Here is a 21,124-nt window from a genome sequence, read left to right as displayed (position 1 = left end):
GGAGGAAGGGTCTCTAGACCCTAGGAGTCCCATCACGGGGACCCATGCTTCTAGCCATGGCCTCCTCTTCTTTAGAGGTGACCCTTCAAAGTCGGGCTATTTTCATCACGTTAGACCCTGGGTGTCTCCCACGTTGAACACGAGCATCAGTTCCAGACCTGCTTTGATAATCTCTTGGGAAATGTGTGCAAATGGTGATTAGATTAGATTACCCCACATCATTAACAACCCTGGTCCAGCCCTAGCATCAGAAATGCTGATCCCCTCTACTGGAATCTGACTCCCAGAGGCTCCCCTCCAGATGAGCCTCTCACAAACACCTCAGCACACAAGCATTGGGCAGCCATGGAGACCTTGTGAGTTAAAGGGGACCCCAAGATAAGGGTGCTCCCTCCCAGTCCAGCTCATTCTCTAAGGGGTGCTCAAGGATTGTGTGCAGAACCTAAAGATCTCCCTAAGGATAGTGCTACAAAATGGCACTCTCCTCGCTGACCCCCATCTTCCTGAGGCACCTACACTTTGAAATGTGTTAATTAAGCTGTTGGGTTTTAACTGCTCATTGGATTCTGCTCCTAATGGAAAAGTGTGTCAGTGAAAAGGGCTCAGAGTTAGGAAATATGCTCTGATAACAGTTGGGGTGATGGGCGGCGGAGATCTGGGTGCTGGTGGCTCTGTAAACCAGGAGTCTTATGGCATGTGTGTTCTGTCCAAAGTGGCTATTTAGCCTTGAAATGGGATTTCTGAAACATTCTACTGGAATTCATGAACTACCTCTTGGTTAGGGGTGAGCAGAGGGAACAGATGACATAGCTCCTGGAGCATATCCTGCAGATACATGCATGGTGTACATATACCTCATGGTCTCTTTGAAATGGAATACAGAAATGGTAAATAATACAAATGATAGAAGTAAATATTAAAATTTAATATTAATCTAAATATTGAAAAATAAATAAATACTAAATAATTAAGGATTAAAAGTTCAAAGAACCTCTTATCAAACCTTACTTTTTGGTGTTGTCTTAAAAAGTACACAGTGCCTTATCAATGCCTATACATATCATAAATCTACTGATGGTTACAGATCTGGATTCCTCACGGGCAGTTCTAACACAGTGGGCCCTCTGGGGTGTTGAGGGATCTGTGCAAGGACAGGGGGTGCAGCCCAGAAAGCCACCGAGGCCACATCAACCCTGTGTCTTGGCCACAGCATACCCCATTCCTGCTTCCAGAAAAGGTGTTTGTAACTCATCCCTGATCAAAGGGACACAGTTGCCCTTTGCACACAGAAGAGGGCTGATTCTGGGCCAAGGAGTAGGGGCAGTATGCTGGCTTCAAGTCAGAGCAGGCATTTGGGACCCAACCAAAACAGTGCATATGCCATCCAATTACGCCGGGAGATGGAAGCAACAGTGAGGATCTCAAAGACTTTACCCCATATCCCTGTTCTTCAGTGCCTCCATCTCCTGGTGCTGGCAAGAAATATGGCACTGAAAGCAAGGAAGAAAAAGTCCTGTAGATCCAACACATTTCGGGAGAGTTCTTACTTTAAGATTGTACCTTCTAATTTTTAAAAGACATTCAAATCAAGTGGGGTTCATTCCTGGGCTCCTGGGGTGGTTCAATATCCACAAATCAATCAATGTGATATGTCACATTAATAAAAAAAAAAGAAGGATAAGAACCATACGATCCTCTCAATAGATGCAGAAAGAGCATTTGACAAAATACAACATCCATTCTTTTTTTTAATTTAAACATTTAAACAATTTTTAAAATTATTTTTAAATTTAAATTCAATGAATTAATATATAGTGTAATATTAGTTTTGAATGTAGAGTTTAGTGATTCGTCAGTTGCATATAACACCCAGTGCTCATCCCATCACGTGCCCTCCTTGATGCCCATCACCCAGTTACTCCATCCCCCCACCCCTCTCGCCTCCAGCAACCCTCAGTTTGTTTCCTACTATTAAGGGTCTCTTATGGTTTATCTCCCTCTCTGATTTCATTTGTATTATTTTTCCTTCCATTCCCCTACGCTCTCCTGTTTTGTTTCTTAAATTCCACACATGAGTGAAATCACAGAACTGTCTTTCTCTGATTGACTTATTTCATATCCATTCTTGATATTTTTATCAACTCAACAAAGTAGGGATAGAGGGAACATACCTGAACGACATAAAGGCCCTATATGAAAGATCCACAACTAGTATCATACTGAATGGGGAAAAATTGAGAGCTTTTTCTCTACAGTCAGGAACAAGACAAAGATGTCATCATTACTATTTAACATAGTACTGGAAGTCTTAGCCTCAGTAAGACAATAAAAATAAATAAAAGGTATCCAAATCAGCAAGGAAGAAGTCAAACTTGCACTATTTGTAGATGACATGATACTCTATGTAGAGAACTTGAAAGATTCCACAAAAAAATTGCTAGAACTAATACATGAATTAGCAAAGTCACAGAATATAAAGTCAATGAATAGAAATCTGTTGCATTTCTATACACCAAGAATGAAGCAGCAGAGAAGGAAATCAAGGAATCGATTCTACTTATAATTGCTCCAAAACGGTAAGATACCTAGGAATAAACCTAACCAAAGGAGTAGAAGATCTGTACTCTGAAAACTATAGAACACTGATGAAAGAAACTGAAGGTGACACAAAGAAATGGGAAAACATTCCATCCTCATGAATTGGAAGGACAAACACTTATGCCAAAATGTCTATACTACCTGAAGGAATCTACACGTTTAACATAATCCCTATCAAAATACCACCAGCATTTCTCAGAGAGCTGGAACAAATAATCCTAAAATTTGTATGGAACCACAAAAGACCCTGAATAGCAAAGCAATCCTGATAAAGCAAAGCAAAGCTGGAGGCATCACGATTCTGGACTTCAAGCTCTATTACAAAACTGCAGTCATCAAAACAGTATGGCACTGGCACAAAAGCAGACACATAGATCAATGGAACAGAATAGGAAACCAAGAAATACAGCCACAACTATTTGGTCAACTCATCTTTGACAAAGCAGGAAAGAATATCCATTGGATAAAAGACAGTCTCTTCAACAAATGGTGCTGGGAAAACTGGACAGTCACACACGCAGAAGAATGAAACTGGACCGCTTTCTTACACCATCTACAAAACAAGTTAAAAATTAATGAAGGACCTAAACATGAGACAAGAAACCATCAAAATCCTAGGGCAGAACACAGACAGCAACCTCTCTGACTCTGGCCATCGCAAGGTCTTACTAGACATATCAATGGGGGCAAGGGAAACCAAAGCAAAAATGAACCATTGGGACTTCATCAAGATAAAAACTTCTGCACAGCAAAGGAAACAATCAACAAAATTAAAAAACAGCCTATGGAATGGAAGAAGATATTTGCAAATGACATATCAGATAAAAGGTTATTGTCCAAAATCTTACTTAAAAGAACTTATTAAACTCAACATCCCAAACCCAAATAATCCAGTTAAGAAATGGGCAGAAGACACAAATAACCATTTTTCCAAAGAAGACATCCAGATGGCTAAGAGACACATGAAAAGATACTGAACATGACTCATCATCAGGGAAATACAAATCAAAACCACAATGAGATAGTATCTCATGACTCTCAGAATGGCTAAAATTAACAACACAGGAGACAACAGATGTTGGTGAGGATGTGGAGAAAGGGGAACCCTCTCACTCTGTTGGTGGGAATGCAAGCTGGTGCAGCCACTCTGGAAAGCAGTGTGGAAGTTCCTCAGAAACCTAAAAATAGAGCTACCCTATGACCCAGCAATTGCAGTACTAGGAATTTACTCATGCACCCCGATGTTTACAGCAGCAGTTTTATCAACAATAGCTGAACTATGGAAAGAACCCAAGTGTCCATCGATTGATGAATGGATAAGGAAAATATGGTATATATACAAAACAGAAGATTACTCGGCCACAAAAAAGAATTAAACATTACCATTTACAATGATGTGGATAGAGCTAGAGGGTATTATGCTAAGTGAAATAAGTCAGAGAAAGACAAATACCATATGATTTCACTCATAACTGGAATTTAGGAAACAAAACAGGTGAACGTAAGGGAAAGGAAAAAAAGAAGAGAGAGAAAGAAGCAAACCATAAGAGACTCTCAATGATAGGGAACAAACAGGGTTGCTGGGGGGATGGGTTACGAGGGCACTTGGGATGAGCACTGGGTATTATATGTAAGTGATGAATCACTGAATTCTGCATCTGAAACCAATATTACACTATATGTGAACTGGAACTTAAATAAAAATTTGGAGGAAAAAAATGTTAAAAAAAAGCCAAAAACAGAAAACATTCAAGGATTGTGTGGTATGCACAAGCTTGTAGAGGAGAACTGAGTCTGTGTTAGCTCCTGTCAGCTCCAGGTAGAGGATGTTCTTAAAATTGGAGTGCACTCTCCCCTCCCTGCCAGGTTTGCTTTAAAACCCTAGCTAACTGAGCAACTAATTCAAAAAATAATTGACCATTTTAGCCTTATTTATTTATTTAAAAGATTTTAAAAATTTACTTATTTTAGAGAGAAAGAGCACAAGCTGGAGGTGCAGAGGGAGAGGGAGAGAGAATCTCAAGCAGACTCTGCATTGAGCGCGGAGCCGGATGTGGGGCTCGATCTCATGACTCTGAGACCATGACTTGAGCCAAAACTGAGAGTCAATAGCCTAACAGACTATACCACCCAGGAGCCCCACCATTCTAGCCATTTCTAATTATACAGCTGTACAATGGAGTGGCATAGTATGTGCACAATGTTACGCGGCCATCATGACCATGCATTTGCAGAGCTTTTTCAGCATCCTTAGGAGAAACTATTACAGAGCAACCCCCAGTCCCAGCCCCACCCCCAGCGCCTTCTATGGCCCCTCCCCCAAGCCCCTCATCCAGCCTCATCCCCCGCCCCTGGCAATAGCTGCTATACTTTCTGTCCTAAGAACTGAACCACTCTGGGTACCTCATATGAGTGGATTCACACAGTATTTGTCCTTTTATGTCTTGCTTATGTCCCTTAGCCTAAGGTTCACCCAGGTTGTAGCACATATCAGAATTTCCTTCTTTTTCAGGCTGAATTATATGTCTTTATATGGGTAGGCCATATTCTGTTAATCCATTCAGCACTGATGGACACTTGTGTTGTTTCCACCTTTTGGCTGCTCTGATTAATGATGCAGTGAACATTGGTGTAATAGGATCTGTTTGAGTCCCTGTTTTCAAGTCTTTCGTGTATACACTCACAAGTGGAACTTCTGGGTCCTATGATAATTCTGTGTCCAACTTTGAGGAACTACCAAGTGGTTTTCCACGGAAGCTCCACCATTCAAGATTCTCATCAGCAAAGCACAAGTTCCAATTTCTGCACATTGCCAATCATTGTTACTTTCTGGGTTTTTTGGTTTTGTTTTGTTTTTTTTTGGTAGCAGGCACCTTAATGTGTGAAACGTGGTACCTAGCTGTTGTTTAGACTTAGCTACTAATTTTAAGAATAAGATTCCTTGGGACCCCTGGGTGGCTCCGTCGGTTAAGTGTCTGTCTTAAGCTCAGGTCATGACCCCTGGGTTCTGGAATCAAGCCCTGCATTGGGCTCCCTACTCAGCGGGGAGTCTGTTTCTTCCTCTCCCTCTGCCTCTCTCTCCACACTTCCAGCTCATGGGCACACATGTGCACACTTCCTCTCCTCTCAAATAAATAAATAAAATCTTAAAAAAAAATAAGCTTCCTTGCAGCAGGGGATAATACATATCAATGTGCATTGATCATTCATCTGAGGTCTTTATGACATCAATCTCTGCCCCCCCCCACAAATGTTCTTCTTCCCTCTCAAGCCAAAAAGGCTATAATCGACTGTAAGGACATATGGCAGCCACCAGTGACAAGAGGACAGAAGGCTGACCTCTTGCGTGCCACCTCACAGAGACATGGATTTTCATGTAGCTTTTTGGCACAGCCTGTGTTACGGTGCAGGTTTTCATCAGGCTTGGCCAAAGGGCACCCAGCTCCTTGTCTTTTTCCACCTACAATTAATAGCATCTCAAACTGGTAAATGATTGCTTATTACGTTTATCTCATAAAAGCACTTCCTAAAACTCCTTGAGATATGGTAGCTTCAACAAAAATTCACAAACGAGAAACCCCGGTAAAGAGTCTGCTTACAAAGCTGTGTTTGCAAAAACACACATATTTTAAACTCCATTAGGGCTCCATGCAAAGCATAACCTACATTTCCAAGATTCTATAAACTGTGATCGCAGCTTTGAGGATTTATTTAATCTGACGAAAATCATTCTGACAGATGTTGTTTTGAAGATGCAACATTACTTTCTCTCAGGAAACAGAGACAGTGAAAAATATCATTCCTGCCCTCCCCACATCCTCAGGCTTTTCCAGTTTCTAAAAACCACACTTATCTAAACTTAAAGGAACTGCAAGCGAGGCGGAATTAGTGGGGATTAGCGCCCCAGTAACGGCTTCTTATACATCAGCAGAACCGCCGCTTCTTCACACCTGGTCTGAACAGCTGCCAAATATCTGAAGCAGGGAGGTTTCCAGGGCTCACCTGTTCAGGACCACATCACAGTGTCACCAGGGTCATCTGTCCTGAACTACATTTGCTTATTATTTATTTTACAAGGTTCCTTGATGAACAAGGTTTATGTCTTCTTGGGATTCCTGACAGGCAGGATAAAATGCCAGGAAAGTTTAGAGAATGAGTGACCCTGTGGAATGCAGATGGCTCTCAGGAGCGGGTTTGCTGGTCTCATCTTTATTTTATTTTTTAAAGATTCATTTATTTATTTTAGAGACAGAGACAGAGAAAGAAGAGAGTGTGGGAGTAGAGGCAGAGGGAAAGAATCTCAAGCAAAAGGCCTGCTGCTGAGCATGGAGCCCGACTTAGGACTCGAAACCATGACCCTAAGATCATGACCTGAGCCAAAACCAAGAATCGGACGCTCAACTGACTCTTGCCGCCCATGCGCCTCACTGGTCTCATTTTTAAATAAAAGTCTCCAGTGCTGTGAAAACAACTCATATGTTGAAAACTCTCCTAAAATCTAAAACAGCAATTACTGAAATAAATGTCAATGTATTTAATTCAACTCAACATATCTGAACTAGGCCAACATGAGATCAACAGAAAAGCTATCAAGATTACTTTACATTCTTTCTTTTGTGTCCTAAGACCTCACAACCTGGACAGTCAGCACAAGTCCTGGGCGATGCACCGTTTCCTGCCCAGCTCTGCAAGGTGTAGCTCGGCTGCCCTGTGCTTTAGGGCTGCAAGTCCAGCTTCCCTCCATGTGGACCGCGCTCTGGCCTGTGTCTTGGGGCCTCTGTGGACAAGAAGCTCCAGGGCCCTCGGGCTGGTCTCTGCACGTCCCCAGCCCTGGCATTTTGCCCAGCGGCTCCATCCCAAGACAAAGCGTCTTTTCTCTTGTGCGACAGGCCTTTGATGTTCGAGGATCACAGGCCCGCTGAGACACCCCTTTCCCAGGTTACAAGACATGATTGCAAATTCCTTCCCTTCCTGGGGTCCCCCCACCTCTATTCCAGTGTAGTGTCTAGAGTCTTGCCCAGAACAGCATCTACACCCCACATAGACCCCAGCAGCCCAGGCCTCTGCAGGATGCTGACCCGGTCCAGGGCAGACTACTCTTGCTCAAAGCTACAGGGAGCAGTGCACCCTGGGGAAATGATTCTGGCCTCAATGGCAAGGACCAAAATGCTAACCTTCCCAGGACTGTTATTCATAGGCAACATGGTCAGCACGAGTTTGTACCAGCTGCCCTGCACCAACCCTGCTTTCCAAGCTCGTTATACGGGATCCTTCCTCTTCCTCCCTTAACTCCAGGGGAGATCTGTTCCACCCTCCTCCAAAAATAGGCTTCTATGATTGTGAGGTGGTGGTCAGTGCGGTTGGCCTAAGCCTTCCCCAGCGCTCTGACACAGATCAGAGTTGCCTAGTTGCCGTGTAGGAGCACTGTGGGATGGACACACACACACACACACACACACACACACACACACACACAGACTGATCAGTAGGACTAGGAGTCCAGTCACTTCACTGATCCCACCGCAAGTAGTCAACATGGCAGCAAAGGCATTACTGGAGAGTTCTATTTAACAGAAGCATTTCACATGAATGCTTTTGATCTGGGTTCAAGGACATACAGTATGTTATCCTCTGCAAATACTTTCTCCTCTTCATGTAAATGCACTCTGAAAATATCAGAAGGAGGTGTTTATACAGAGATGGGGTCATGCAGCCTTTAATGGATTACTTTTTTCTTAATTTCTCTAAAGGGACAGGAATGATCTCAGGTGATAACAGCTCCTATTTACTGACCACTCACCACGGGCCAGGCGCTGAGTTAAGCGCTTTACCCAGAATTACTGTATCCAACCCTCTCGTACTTGAGAGGTAGGGACTATCATGTCCACTTTATAACCGAAGGAATGGGAACTCAGAGAGGTTAAGTAATTGCCTGAAGTTTGCACAGGATGTAAGTGCCCAGAGCTCACTTGGAACAAGGGCAGGCCAGGGCACTAGCCCAATGCCCTCATTTCAGGGCTGAGAAGAGGGTCATTTCGTGGCCTCTATGTTCAGATTGTGTCTTCTATCTATGATTTAGATGTAGATTTTAAAGGTAAGTAATGTAAATGTAATCACAGAATTCCTCATTCAACCAGACAGATTAGAATGTGTTCAAATCTGCCTTAGTATTTACTTTTTGAGCTGATAATGGATTTTTTTTTTCTTGAAATCTATCATTTATGTCTCTAGCACTTCACTAGGGTACAGAGCACTTCCATGTAAATTAGCTCACATGATTCTCCTCCTCAGGCGTCATCTTTATTTTACGGATCAAGCTATGGTGGATGCAAGAGGCTGAAATTTGTTGGTAGTGCCACAGGCAGAGCAGGAGGGAGTGGGCCCCTGAGTTCTCAGCTTGTTGCTCTTTGCTGGGTCATTGGTTCTACCCTCATGCACACCTCGGTTCTCGCGCTTCAGAAACAAAGCCCAGTGAAGGTTCCAAACTATCTATCAAGCCAAAACACAGCTGATATGGTCCAAGAAGGAGGCCAGGAAGAAAAGTGGCAGAAAGGGCCCGCCAAGCACGGGTTCTGAACCTGGATGTCCATGTTTGAGCCCTGGCTCTGCAATGACGGGTTGGGGGGATGGTGTTTGATGGTTCTGAGGCTTAGTTTCCTTCTCTGTAAAATGGGATGGCAGCAGACCCTACCTCCTCAGGTGACTGTACATGCACACACTGTTCAAACACTCCCATAGCTGTCAGTGTTGAGATGACACGTCTCCACCCTATGCACCCTGCTTTTCGTTTCCACTGCCAATTCATACCTGGTTCAGTTTTGTTTGATCTCCAGATCCCCCAGCCATGTGGAAGAATAAATACCCTGTTTATCTGGGACACAAAGGTGGCCCAAGTGAACAAAACAATCTGTGATAAACCAATCAGACCTCACAGAACCCACGGACTTGACTTGGCCCTCACTCTATCTCATGTTCTAGGCCCTCACTCTATCTGATTTCTATTTTGACACGGTTCAGACAGCTTCTCAGCCCACTCAAGACAGGAAGAAATGAGTGGCAATGATGAGGCAGCCAAGGACCGTGATGGGGCCACCAGAGCTTACGGTGGAGGCTGGTGTGCTCTGAGGCACCAGGCTGGGTAGTAAGGGGTTCCAAGTGGTCAGTTCTGAGGCCACCAGCCCCTCCTCTGCCCACAGCGCCTGTCACAGTACAGGAAGCGAGGATGGAAGGAGGCCTGGCTGGGACACTGGCAGTGGTCAGCAGAAGCACAGCACCATCCAGAAAAGGCTACTATCAGGCCCTGGGAGGGGGTTATTTTACCTCCCTTCCTGGTAAGAGAGCATGTGTATGCTCAGATGGGGATTTCCCCCCGAAATCTCCCTGATGGTCAGAGTTGCCTGGTGAGTCAGGGGATGGTGCTCCCCCACACACTCAGGCCCAGAAGGCTGTGTCAGACTCTCGATTTCGTTTTTCAGTGAGCAGCCAACAGTTCCATGAGGCCTCAACCTGTGGCCTGCTCACAAGGAGCATCGAGCTGCTCCCAGACCACAAAGGCTTTCAAGGGTGTCATGTGTGGTTAGAACGGGGAAGAGGTGGGGTTCTCCGAATGCAGCCCCACACATGGAAACACCATGCACCCTCGTGCAGAGGGGCTGCCTCCTGGGAGTTGCACCGACTGAGCCCCCGTGGGCCCAGGGAGCATGGCTGCCGCTCAGGGGTGACGCAACTCCAGGAGTGCACTGGACGGGGTGCCTTCATTGGGGGGGGGTCAACACAGACCCTGACAAGGTGAGGTCTACTCGGAGGCCCACAGGGATGACGGGAAGCACACGGTGCTGGGGCACCAGTCAGCAGAGAGAAGGGGTGTGATTCGATTTGCTTTTGTCAGCAAAGTGAGTGAGGTCAATGGGGAGCCTCTTTTGCTCTTCTCCCACAACGCGGAGGGGGTGGCGTGGGGTGTGGCCCAGCCCTGAGGAACCCGAGGCAGCTGGTCTCCCCGGCCCTCCCGGTGAAAGGGCAGCGCTCTTCAGGCAACCTGGAAGCAGATTCGGCTACTGTCTTTTGACTTTGCTCTAAACGCGTGGACTTTTTTCATGGAGTTTACAGAAAAATATATTCCCACCTGGGCTGATGGATACACATTTCCTAGTAAATATACGGAAAGCAAGTCCTTCTTAGTCACTTCTTTCTTGAAAAACCTTTCTGGCTTGGTGTTAATTTATTTGGGTTGTTAATTTTCGAGGCACCAAAACAGTAATTAGCGTGGCTGGTGACCAGAGGAAACAGCCCACGTGACAGCACCCAGACGTTTCTTTGTTATGTCCTTCACAGACCTGCTTCCTTCCCACTGTTCAGGGGCCCAGAACATTCCCACTAGATGGCGCTGCCGGCCCTTTGAGCTGCTGGCGGTCGGGCCTCAAAGCCTGAGAGGCTCCTCTGTGCACAGGAAGGCTGGGGGCTGCATGTCCCCGGGGGGCAGGGGCTGCTGGCACCTAAGGACAGGTGTGTGCCCCTGTCCCTATGGCATACGTAGTTGTCCTGTGAGTCTGACAAAGGTAAAAATAGAACAATTCCAATGCTTTAGCTAAAATTCTAAATCTGAGAGAAAATAACCAGGAGCCCAGTTCCTTTTGGATTTGGTAAGTGGACTTTGTAAAATCTTTTTTTTTTAAAGGCCTGTGCAGGGACCCCTGGGTGGCTCAGGGGTTGAGGGTCTGCCTTCCCAGGGTCCTGGGATCGAGTCCCAATCTCCTTTTCCCTCTGCCTCTGTCTCTGCCTCGCTCTCTGTGAGAGTCTCATGAATAAATAAATAAAATCTTAAAAAAAGATCTCTCCTGCTCTCTCCTGCCTTGTTCAGAACCCCTGAGCGAGTGTCCTGACTTTGGGACAGAACCTTCGCCAGGCCTGTCCTTCGGAGTCCGTCCTTGGGACAAGTGGGGGCCCGGGTCTCCATGTGAGAGGGCTTCTCAAAAGGCTCTGCTAGCTGGCACCGCACCCACACATGCTCGACTGCATGCCGACCCAGATGCCAGCACTTCACCCCCCAGCATTAGAGGAGGCTGACACTCCAAGTCCCGAGTGTGCAGGGCAAGTGTGGCTTACACGTCCATCAAGACCCAAGGCGAGAGCTACTGACTGTTTAACCAGGGCCTGGAAATGTCACTTTCCCTCTAGACACATATTTCCAGAAAGCTAAGCTTAGTGCTCTTTCCGTATGGAGATCTCCTCGTGGGACTTAGGGCCTTCCTGTCCTCTTCCTTTTGTCCTTACCTCCTTGTCGCTCTTCACTGGATGCAGGGAAGAGAAGTGCAGGAGTATCTTACAGACTTAATACGCAGGGGTTGTTCCCACCAGAGATCACCTCTGCGTTCATCACAATAGAGGGGTGAGCACATCGGGTGAGAGGAACCCCGACCACACTTCCTGCTGGGTGTGGGCAGGTGAGGCTAGATGCCTGACACCTGCACAGCTTAGAAAACCCGCCTCATTGTGCCATGCCTCTGCAGAGAGCTCGGGTAAGGATGGCAGCAGAGCAAAGGGTGTACTGGAGCGTTTGAGGACCTGGGCTCTGGAGACTAACGGCTCTGGGTTCAAATCTCACAGGAGATGAGTAGGTTCTCTGAGCCTCAGTGTCCACCTGTCTAATGGGAACACCTACTTCATAGAAGAGTTGGTCGTTTAAGTGGAATAACGTATCCATTGTGCTTAGATGCTGTCTCCACTGACAAAACTGCATTTAGCGGTAACAGATACTGAATTAATTTCCTATATAAAGACAGCCCACAAGTTGCTCTTTTGTCTTCTAAATTGTAATTTAAAAATGATTTTTTCTCTCTCCCTCCCTCCCTTTGTGATAACAATAACAGTGTTTCTTAGAGCTTCTTTGAACCTTATTTTCTCATTCCTTGTTTTGAGCCCATACAGTGCCATGGGGGTAGGACTAGAGGGTTTTTATGGAAAGAAGACATTCCAGTGCCAAAGAATTTGAGCCCCTGCCCACCTCAACTCCCAGTATCCTGTATTATTCAAACAGCATGGGGGGAGGACTGCTTCCTTGATGTCACTAAATGTTCCAGGGAAGATACCTCCTTTTAGGAAGAATGTAGATTATTATTAAAGGCAAGGGCTAAGTTTTGAAATTAAAAAAAAAATCTGTATTTTACCACGTATATGGTAATGTAGGAGATGCTGGGGAAAAAAGCTTGCCTGTTAGTTAGCTCTAAAGCTACATTGTTGGAAGATGTTTGCTGTAGGTGGGCCGCCCCTAAATATGCTAAATCAAGAAATATTTGGTGATGGTTGGAAAGGCTCCTAGTACCGCCTGGGAAGTGCCTGTTCCTAAGTACTTGCTCTGCACTGTGCTCTTTATAACAGAGAAATGTTGTTTTCTCTGGCTTAATTTGTTTAATTATCAGACAATCTGTGTAACTACCATATATGTCTTAAAAATTTTAAATGCTACTTCATTTCAGTAAGTAACATTTATACTTAAAACCATCGTATCTTTGATTCTGAACACATCCATGTCCTGGGGTCATACTTTGGAAGTTCAATCATAGAGAATGTCAGTGAGTAGTTACTGCTGAGTTGGTAGGTGCCAAAAGGAAAGTATTTATTGTCTGTATTTTGAAATCAGATCCAGTTGGCTATTTTAGGGTCATGGGTCATGTTTACAATGATATGAGTTTGGGAGGAGGGTGTCTGTGGTTTAAAGTATGAAGTATGTATTTTCTAGAGCTGTCAGAGCTTTAAGTGGGAGAATGATTGTGTAAGTAGAAAAAAAATCTGACAACTGCTTACAGAATTTCTATTAGAATGAAGTACACATTGAATCAAATACAGACACTCAAAACTCATCTGGCCTGGGTCTACTTCCATCTCCAGATGTACAGGTAGCTGAAATGAAATGGGGCCAGCCAGCACTTGGATATTTTTTGTTTGTTTGTTTGCTTTTGTTTTTTGTGGAGAACCCAACAATAAAAGAGGAGAGATGCCAGCTTTCACTTGCTCTCAGGAGACTTTCAGCCATGGGAGCTTTGTATCTAGCAAAAGTCAAAATATGGCTGGGGAGGACTCAACACGGCTTAGGTTAAAGTCAAGTACATGGCATGATGGACAAGAGCTTTTGGATTTCTCTGTTGCTGGATTCGCCTGTAATTATATCCTTAATCCACCCTCCAAACTCCTGGCAGGGAGGGATCTGGTGAGCTGATAGCAGCAGTCCCAGTCCAGCCGGCCTGGTGGACACGATAAGCTGCTGCCTTCAAAGGTCTCCGGATTTGCAAATTCAGCTGCTGCCTGCCAGCAAACACTAGCTCTTGGACCCTCCTCATGTCACAGCACACTCCCATGTGTTTTCAGGACTTAACGGAAAAAGAGGAGCAAAGTGAAGTGGACAGGAACCCAAACCCACCTCTGATTCGGCTTACTCTTCCAAACCAGTTAGAGTTGGGATGACTTGAATTCAATCCAAGAACCCCACCCTGTTTAGAGCAGATGCCCCAAAACATCCCAATAGCACAGGAGCAGACAGGGACAGGCCTGGTACAGACTAACACCAAAGTTACTTCCGGTTGTGAGAAAAGCACTCCAGGCACTTACTGAAGTCTTCATGCACTCCCTGACATTGAACTGTCATGATGCTCTGGTCTTGGTGACCAGTCGCTCCCTGGGTAAATGAGTATGTTCAGGGCCCCAAGGTTTATTGTGGTTTATCTGCTGGTATCACTTGTTTTCTCATTCAACAGTTCTATGTCGGAGAGTACCAAGCGTGCCTCAGAATTAGGCAATGTTTGAGTTATATCTGGTGCGCTTCTGCTTCCTGCTGCTCAGTAGCTGGAGGGACACAGGCCTGCTCGCCCCCGCTCCTCCTTACCATCTCTTCTCCGCTAACGAGTGCCTGGTGCTCCCTCATCGTCCATTAGGGGCTGGGTATGGATGAAAAGCAACAGGGAGCTGGACCCAGGGGCCTCCTGAATGTCATCAGGAGGCCAACAGGATGCTCCTGTGAGGTCTGCCAGAAGCTCAGAGGAAAACAGGTCATCGTGATTCTCCAGAAACAGGCTGTCCGTGTTTCAATGTGGCCAGTGTCTGTGGCAACCATAAGAAAACAGAGCATGTCCCTGTCCTTACAGACAGGAAGAACTTCCATGGGCTGATCCTCTGTCAAGGATACAAAGTCCCTAGGGCTGCTCCTGGGGACTTGTGGGGAATCGGAGAATCTCCCTGAACTTGGTGAGTAAGGACTTCAGGTGGCCAAGGGAAGGACGGGGGCACAAGACAAAGCAAGCCTCCAACACATGCCACCTGGGACCCCATGGCCAAAGCTCTCGTTACCACCTCCACTTTCCAAATACTCCCTTTGGGCCTTTGCTTCCTTTCCTTCCATGGAGACAGCCAGATAACCTGCTCTCACCACCAGTGAAGCATTCAACATGCCTTGTATTGAAAAGTCAAGCAGATAACTGGATGGTGAGGCAGCTCCAAGGGGCTGAAAGAGAACTGGGCCAGCAGCCAGAAAACACACATTCAAACTGACAGCCAGGTGGCAGCAGACACTTGAGACTCAGTTTCCTTATCTGAAATAAGGAGCTAACTACCCCCTATGGAGTTCATGGGAATTTAGGGAAGATCAAGTGAGCTCCACGTGACAGGCATGCAGTACATATAAAGTGTGACTCAAGGAGAGAACCATTATTAGGTTCGTATGTAAACTGAAGCAGATTTTTCTAGGCCATGTTATAGAAGGAAAGGGTGTGCAGGGTAACAGCTCTCCTAGTGTAAAAGCAGGAGTGGAGAAGCACATCCTGGTGTCTGGAGGATGACTCCTGGCAACCCAAGGCAGTGCTTGAGGACCATGATGTGGATGTGGCCAGATGGGGAGAGGACTGAACAAGCAATGACCTGGGGACCAAGGAGAGACCATCCTGTGGCCACAGCCACAAACACTGAGGTCCACAATGAGACACCCTGGTTATCCTCTCAGCAGACTGGATGTGATGTGCTTTGAGGGGTAAGGACTAAGCGTAAGGGAATCAAAGGAGAACTTATATTTTATAATCCTCCCTTTGAGACGGCATGCCTGAACAGAGCCTTATACCAGGGCCTGCCTTCCTCCACCATGGTTGGGCAAATAAATCCACACCTAAGGCCACCTATTCTGGGGGAGTGAGGCAAAGTACAGGAACAGCCTGGTTACAGTTCAGAGGAGTGTAAGCACTTCCAGGTCAGTAGCAGTGGCCAATCATAACAAATGTAAATGATCTAGAATGTAAGGCAAACAAGGCTGGGAAAAGGAAGATGGGATCTTTTCCTCTTTGTCCTTTGTTAGGGTTGGGAGAGGTGGACATTTCAGTTGAAGAGTAGGTTCTGGCTGGGGAGCACAGTTATGACACAGCTGAAGGCCAAGACAGTGCAGACGCCAGGGGCAAGGCGGGTCTGTGCATGTGGATCTCTGCATCTATCATCGTGCTTGGGCCCTTGCATCGAATAAACATTTTCTGAGCAACCACAGGCCCCAGCCATGGGGCTGGGTACTGAAGACACGGATGGGGGCCTGCCCACATGGAGGCTAACTGCATCTGGGCTCTCCACAGTAGACTGGAACTCAAGACAGACTTGACCTACTTGTCAATGAACCAGGGCCCTTGTTTTTCTCGGCCACATGCTATAGGTAAGGTAACCTGACTGCTTTGCATTTTATTATCCAAAACCAGAACATACTGCCTGGCAAATGGAAATCCTTTGTGAGGACAGCGGGAGAGAATATTTGAAAACAGTACTATTCCAGAATCTATGTGGCTGCTGGAGTATAGAGTGTAATCCTCTGTGTTTGTACTGTTTCATAGCCTTAGGTAAGCATTTGATAATCAAGCTGTCACTCTGGAAATCAGAGGGAAGGACCCCAAGGAAAGGTGACACCTATGTGGAGCAGGGAGCCTGCCTGGGGCAAGTGGGGGCATGGCAGGGACCCGAAGCATCCACTCACCTTGAAGCTTTCTCAAGGAAACAAAAGTGCAGTTTTTCAAATGAGTTACATGAACATGGATGAAGCATCCAGATCAGAATCATCTGCATCAAAATCATTTACATCCTTTCTGCTTATTTCACAAGGGCAGAGGCAGAGGGAAGAGGAGCAGTAACGTGGAACCCTATCTGAAAGAAGTAAGTTCTATCAGGTACAAAGAACCCTAAAGGGGAGTTCTTCTCAAGCTCAAGATGTAATTTGTTGCTTTTCGTCAGCATTTGCCTCAAAAAAGTGCTGATCTGAGTAGAAAGGAAAAGACGGCATTTTTATGGTGCAGGAACACGGCTGTGAGAGTCCTAAACCACTTTGGGTGACATAAGTACAAACATTTTCTGCAATGCAGTCTTCAGAAATGATACAAAGGCAGATGGCATGATGTTTGCCTTCCTATCCTCTTCTAGAAAAAAAAAAAAAAAAAAAAAAGGCAGCTAACCTCCTGCTGCCTCTCCTTGACCAGTAGAGGGGAGGGAGACTCAGCCAGTTATCCCTGGGATGCTCATGCGTCCCTGACTCCTGGGCCTGGCAGCTGGCTGGCTGCTCGGCTTCGGTCTTGGTGTAACTACTAGCAGCGCTACCTTTCACCCTCAGAAACATACTGAAGCTAAGACAGAATTCTAGAATGATCCTCAACATTCCTGAGACTTTTGGGAGTTTCACTGTGTGTGGAAGAGATGCTGGCATCCGCTCTGCCGGATTTTAACACCGAGCCACCTGGTAAGCACCACCTAAAGGCCTGCTCGCATGTCATGTTTCATTGCCTTCCCTGATCCACCGGCTGAAACAGGTTATCTCCCAGCTGTGTTCCCCCAAAAGCTTCCCACTTATCCATGCAGCGTGGCTCCCGCACATCTAGCTCCCCTTCCAGGTCGAGGACGGTGGTTGGCTTTGGTGCTCTGTAGCACCAGCAGTGTCCGGTGCACACAGAGCCGTAACAGATTCCGTTAAGGCCACACAAGCACACTAGCTTGGTCTGTAGTGATGGCGAGGGCAAATTAACGTGGGGGATTCACTGCGGCTGTTTGTTGCTCACGTCTTGGAAACGCATGTAACTCCTCGTGTGCGCGGAGAGCATCAAAGGCTTGCAAGGGAGCGATTAGAGATCCGACCAGGTTTGTTACCTACCAACCTGCTATGCCAGGCCAGCTGGTGATGGGTAGGGAACCTGGGGTTCCTGAGCAAGTGGGTTATTCCTCCGGTGACTGCCAGACTGATCTTGAACTTGTCCACAGTTTCCTCCCCATTAAGAAAGAGCTCAGGCCAAGAGGCACTTCTTCAGATCATCTGACGTCAAACTTGAGAATGGTGATGTGACCATCAGTTGAATCTTAAAGGATAAGGGGCAGAAAAAGGAGAAGGAAGGGTATGTTCCTCCTTAAGACTGTTTTTGAGAGTCTGAATTATGACCTTTAACATACCCCTCCTTCCTTTCTTTATGGTGATTCTTGGCAGCTGCCAACAGCGCTGAATTTCTTTGCAGGACTCTTGCCATACTTCCCTAAAAATCTAGAATGGTTCAAAATGTGGAGGTCACCAGATGGAGGCCCAGGCTCAAAAGCAGCCAACGTGGAGCGCCTGGATGGCTCAGGCTGTCAAGTTCTGTCTTGGGCTCAGGTCATGATCCCGGGGTCCTGGAATCGAGTCCCACATGGGGCTCCCTGCTCAGCAGGGAGTCTGCTTCTCCCTCTCCCTCCCCCTGCTGTGTGCTCTTGCTCTGTCAAATAAGTAAATAAATAAATATTTTTAAAAAATAGCAGCCAGCCTTGGAAAGAAACCAGCATCTCTTTTATGAAGTGTGACTTCACCCACGACAAAAGCCCAAATCCACGCAAAAGGGACTATAATATCCAAGGCATTTTCTCAGGAGCTTGGAGAAGATAAAGATGCACAGCCCCCATCCTTCCCTGTAATACGACTGTCTAGCAGGCTTTGCTTCTTCAGCTGGATTCTGAAATGCCTGGAGGACCCAGGTCTTCATTTTGAAGCTTTTCCCTTCCCCACAGCCATCCCAATTCGCGGGTTTACTTTAGGACACATGGCCTGTCCTATTAACACCAAGCACTGACGAGTTCTGTGGGGAATGACTCGCTTTAGGACCGCAGCTCACATCTCACACAGGAGAGGGCTCCAAAAGCAGAGGAGTCACTTATTTGGACCTAGAAAGATTCCCACCCCCCCCCCCTTAGAAACAATATTAATGATGCTAGGTCCCTTTACTGTCTCACAATCTATGTAATCCAAGTGTAGGACACTAAGGGCCAGTGACCTGACTCTCAGGGCTGACAGGAGACTGGCTGGCTGGTTTCTGCAGTGTGGCAGCCCTGGGGTGCAGGCAAAGGGAGGTAAGCACCAGCTTCCAGGTAGACGGGTCAATTTACTGTGTGTCAGGTACCTTAAGCTTAGGAACAGTTGTGTTGGACTCTGTTTTAGAATTCTGGAAGCATCACTGAGAGAGGAGCCCAGTGAAGTCAGCTCTAAAAGGACTCTTTTCCCCAACAATTAAAAGAGATATACCAAAGGATCCATAAGGGAGGAGTAAATTATTAAACTATTAAGATGTTGCTATAAATATGCAGTGTTAATTCAATAATTTATAATGGACTGGTACAACAGGATTTCTAAGGCTCGTGAAATACTGCTGGCTTCTGGCGGTAGCTAGCTTCCTGGGGTGTGTGCCAACTGCTTCTTTACTGAACAGCCTGGGTGAGGGGGTCCCAGGGAGCCTTCTTCCTGGCGGCCTCCCAAAGAGCCCTGATGGAGGAGAGAGCTGGGTCCCCACCACCTGGTCCAGGGCCAGGCACTGCCTTGTCTAAGGCTTCAAGAGGGAAGTAACAGGAGGGAGGGGGGAGGCATCTTGCCAGGGGCCACAATAATGATGAGCATGCTTGAGTGTGGCAGCCTGTCACCTTGACCCAGCAACAGCACAGCCTGCTCCTCAAACCCTCTGCCAGCATGGGTGTCATTCATCTTCATATGTGCTTTTGTGCCTCAGTTTCCATGATAGCCCCTGACCTCTTACCTGGAACCCGTGGGGCCAGACAGGTTTCAGAATTCAGATTTTTTTCAAAGTTTATAAAGACAACATATTGTAGAGATCAGGTACAGGAAAGACTTCCAGAGTGGTCTGGGGCAACACCCCATATTTAAACCCACTAATATCTTCTACAGCAAAATGTATGGATACTACACCAAGTAGGGTAAGTGAGGACTATAAATAGCTTCCTATCACTTCAATTTTTGCCACTGTATGAGTTTGAGGATGAAGATATGAAAACTTTGCAGTTTCCTGAGGCTTCTGGGCTGTGCATTTCGCTTGTCCTGGGGACACCTGGGCACCTTCCAGTTATGGCTTCCTATACAGCTCTGGCTACTGCTCCTTCTAGCACCAAGAAAGAGAATGGGTTTGGAACAAACAAGACAGCATAGCTGTCAAGGGGCAAAAAGTATCCCAGGCATTACTCTGAGACCCGCAGAAGCTGTGGTCTGCTCTCTATGTTTATCTATACAGAGTAAATATGACTCATGCATGTAAGCGAAACCTTTGGCAAGGCAGAAGCAAACATACACAAGCAGAGAGCCTGTCCTGGTGGACGGAGCGGTGTCCTAACGCCCCCCCGCCCCCCACCTCTGCAGGCCATCTGAGGGTTTTGGAGCCTGTTTGGCCCACATTCCAGGGCTCATCACCGTAGGGTGTGCGGGGGGCAGCACAAGGGTAGCACCGTTCTCCTTTTACACGAAGGAGTGGCGGAGTGGCAGAGGCGGCCACGTCCCCGCGTGGTCAGGGGGCTGGGAGGAGAACCCGGCTCCTCAAATTCTCCGGCAAACTGTTCTCCTGCCACCTGCCTCAGGCACGACCCTCAGGACTGTGGCCCCACCTCCGATCAGCCCATCTCCAGTCCTGCACCATGATTTGCATGACCTTGGTTAACTGGGTTCTGGCCACGCTGTTCCTGTATCCTCTTCTTGGGAATTTAAATGCCCTTCAGATACCAGGGCCGAGTGACAATGTAAGGAAACCAGATTAACTTCATTGAACCCATTTTTCCCAAATGCTTTCAAATCTGGAACCCTCTGGGGGCAGAGCTCCCGTCAGCATTGACATACTCCGGGACACCGATTGAAGGCACATTCTGCTGCTGAATTTATGACTTTACGCAGAGTCGAGAGCAGCGTATCCATCTGGGAAGTGTTCTACCTCAAAGGCTGAAAGAGAACCCACCCTGACCCTGTTGAAGGAATCCATTTCTCCATCCTCCTCCTTTTCTTTCTCCATCATCGCCAGCTCCCTCTGGGCCTTGGGCTGCGAGGTCGCTTGATGGATGGGCCTAAGCGCGCACAGCTGCTGTTGAGAGCCGGGCTATGTATCCGGCTCTGACGCCTGGTGCCTGGTCATTTGTGGTGGCACACGGGTGTCCTCTCCAGGGCCGATGCACTGTTGGTGCAAAACCTGGTGGACAGTGGGCATTTTTAATGAAGTAAGAGGAACACAACTTCGGTCTAAGA

General features: G+C 46.7%; 1 protein-coding gene and 1 long non-coding RNA gene across 4 annotated transcripts in view; one reads left to right on the top strand and one right to left on the bottom strand.

Annotated features, from left to right (window-relative positions):
* DAP (death associated protein) overlaps positions 1 to 21,124 on the bottom strand; it is a 65,311-nt gene that overhangs the window by 5,831 nt on the left and 38,356 nt on the right. The window lies entirely within an intron of this gene.
* LOC144302316 (uncharacterized) overlaps positions 1 to 21,124 on the top strand; it is a 55,243-nt gene that overhangs the window by 17,349 nt on the left and 16,770 nt on the right. The window lies entirely within an intron of this gene.

This window comes from Canis aureus, chromosome 31, assembly GCF_053574225.1.
Source record: "Canis aureus isolate CA01 chromosome 31, VMU_Caureus_v.1.0, whole genome shotgun sequence".
Taxonomy (NCBI): Eukaryota; Metazoa; Chordata; class Mammalia; order Carnivora; family Canidae; genus Canis; species Canis aureus.
The sequence above is the reverse complement of the archived record's forward strand: the minus strand, read 5'-3'. Positions and strand labels throughout refer to the sequence as shown.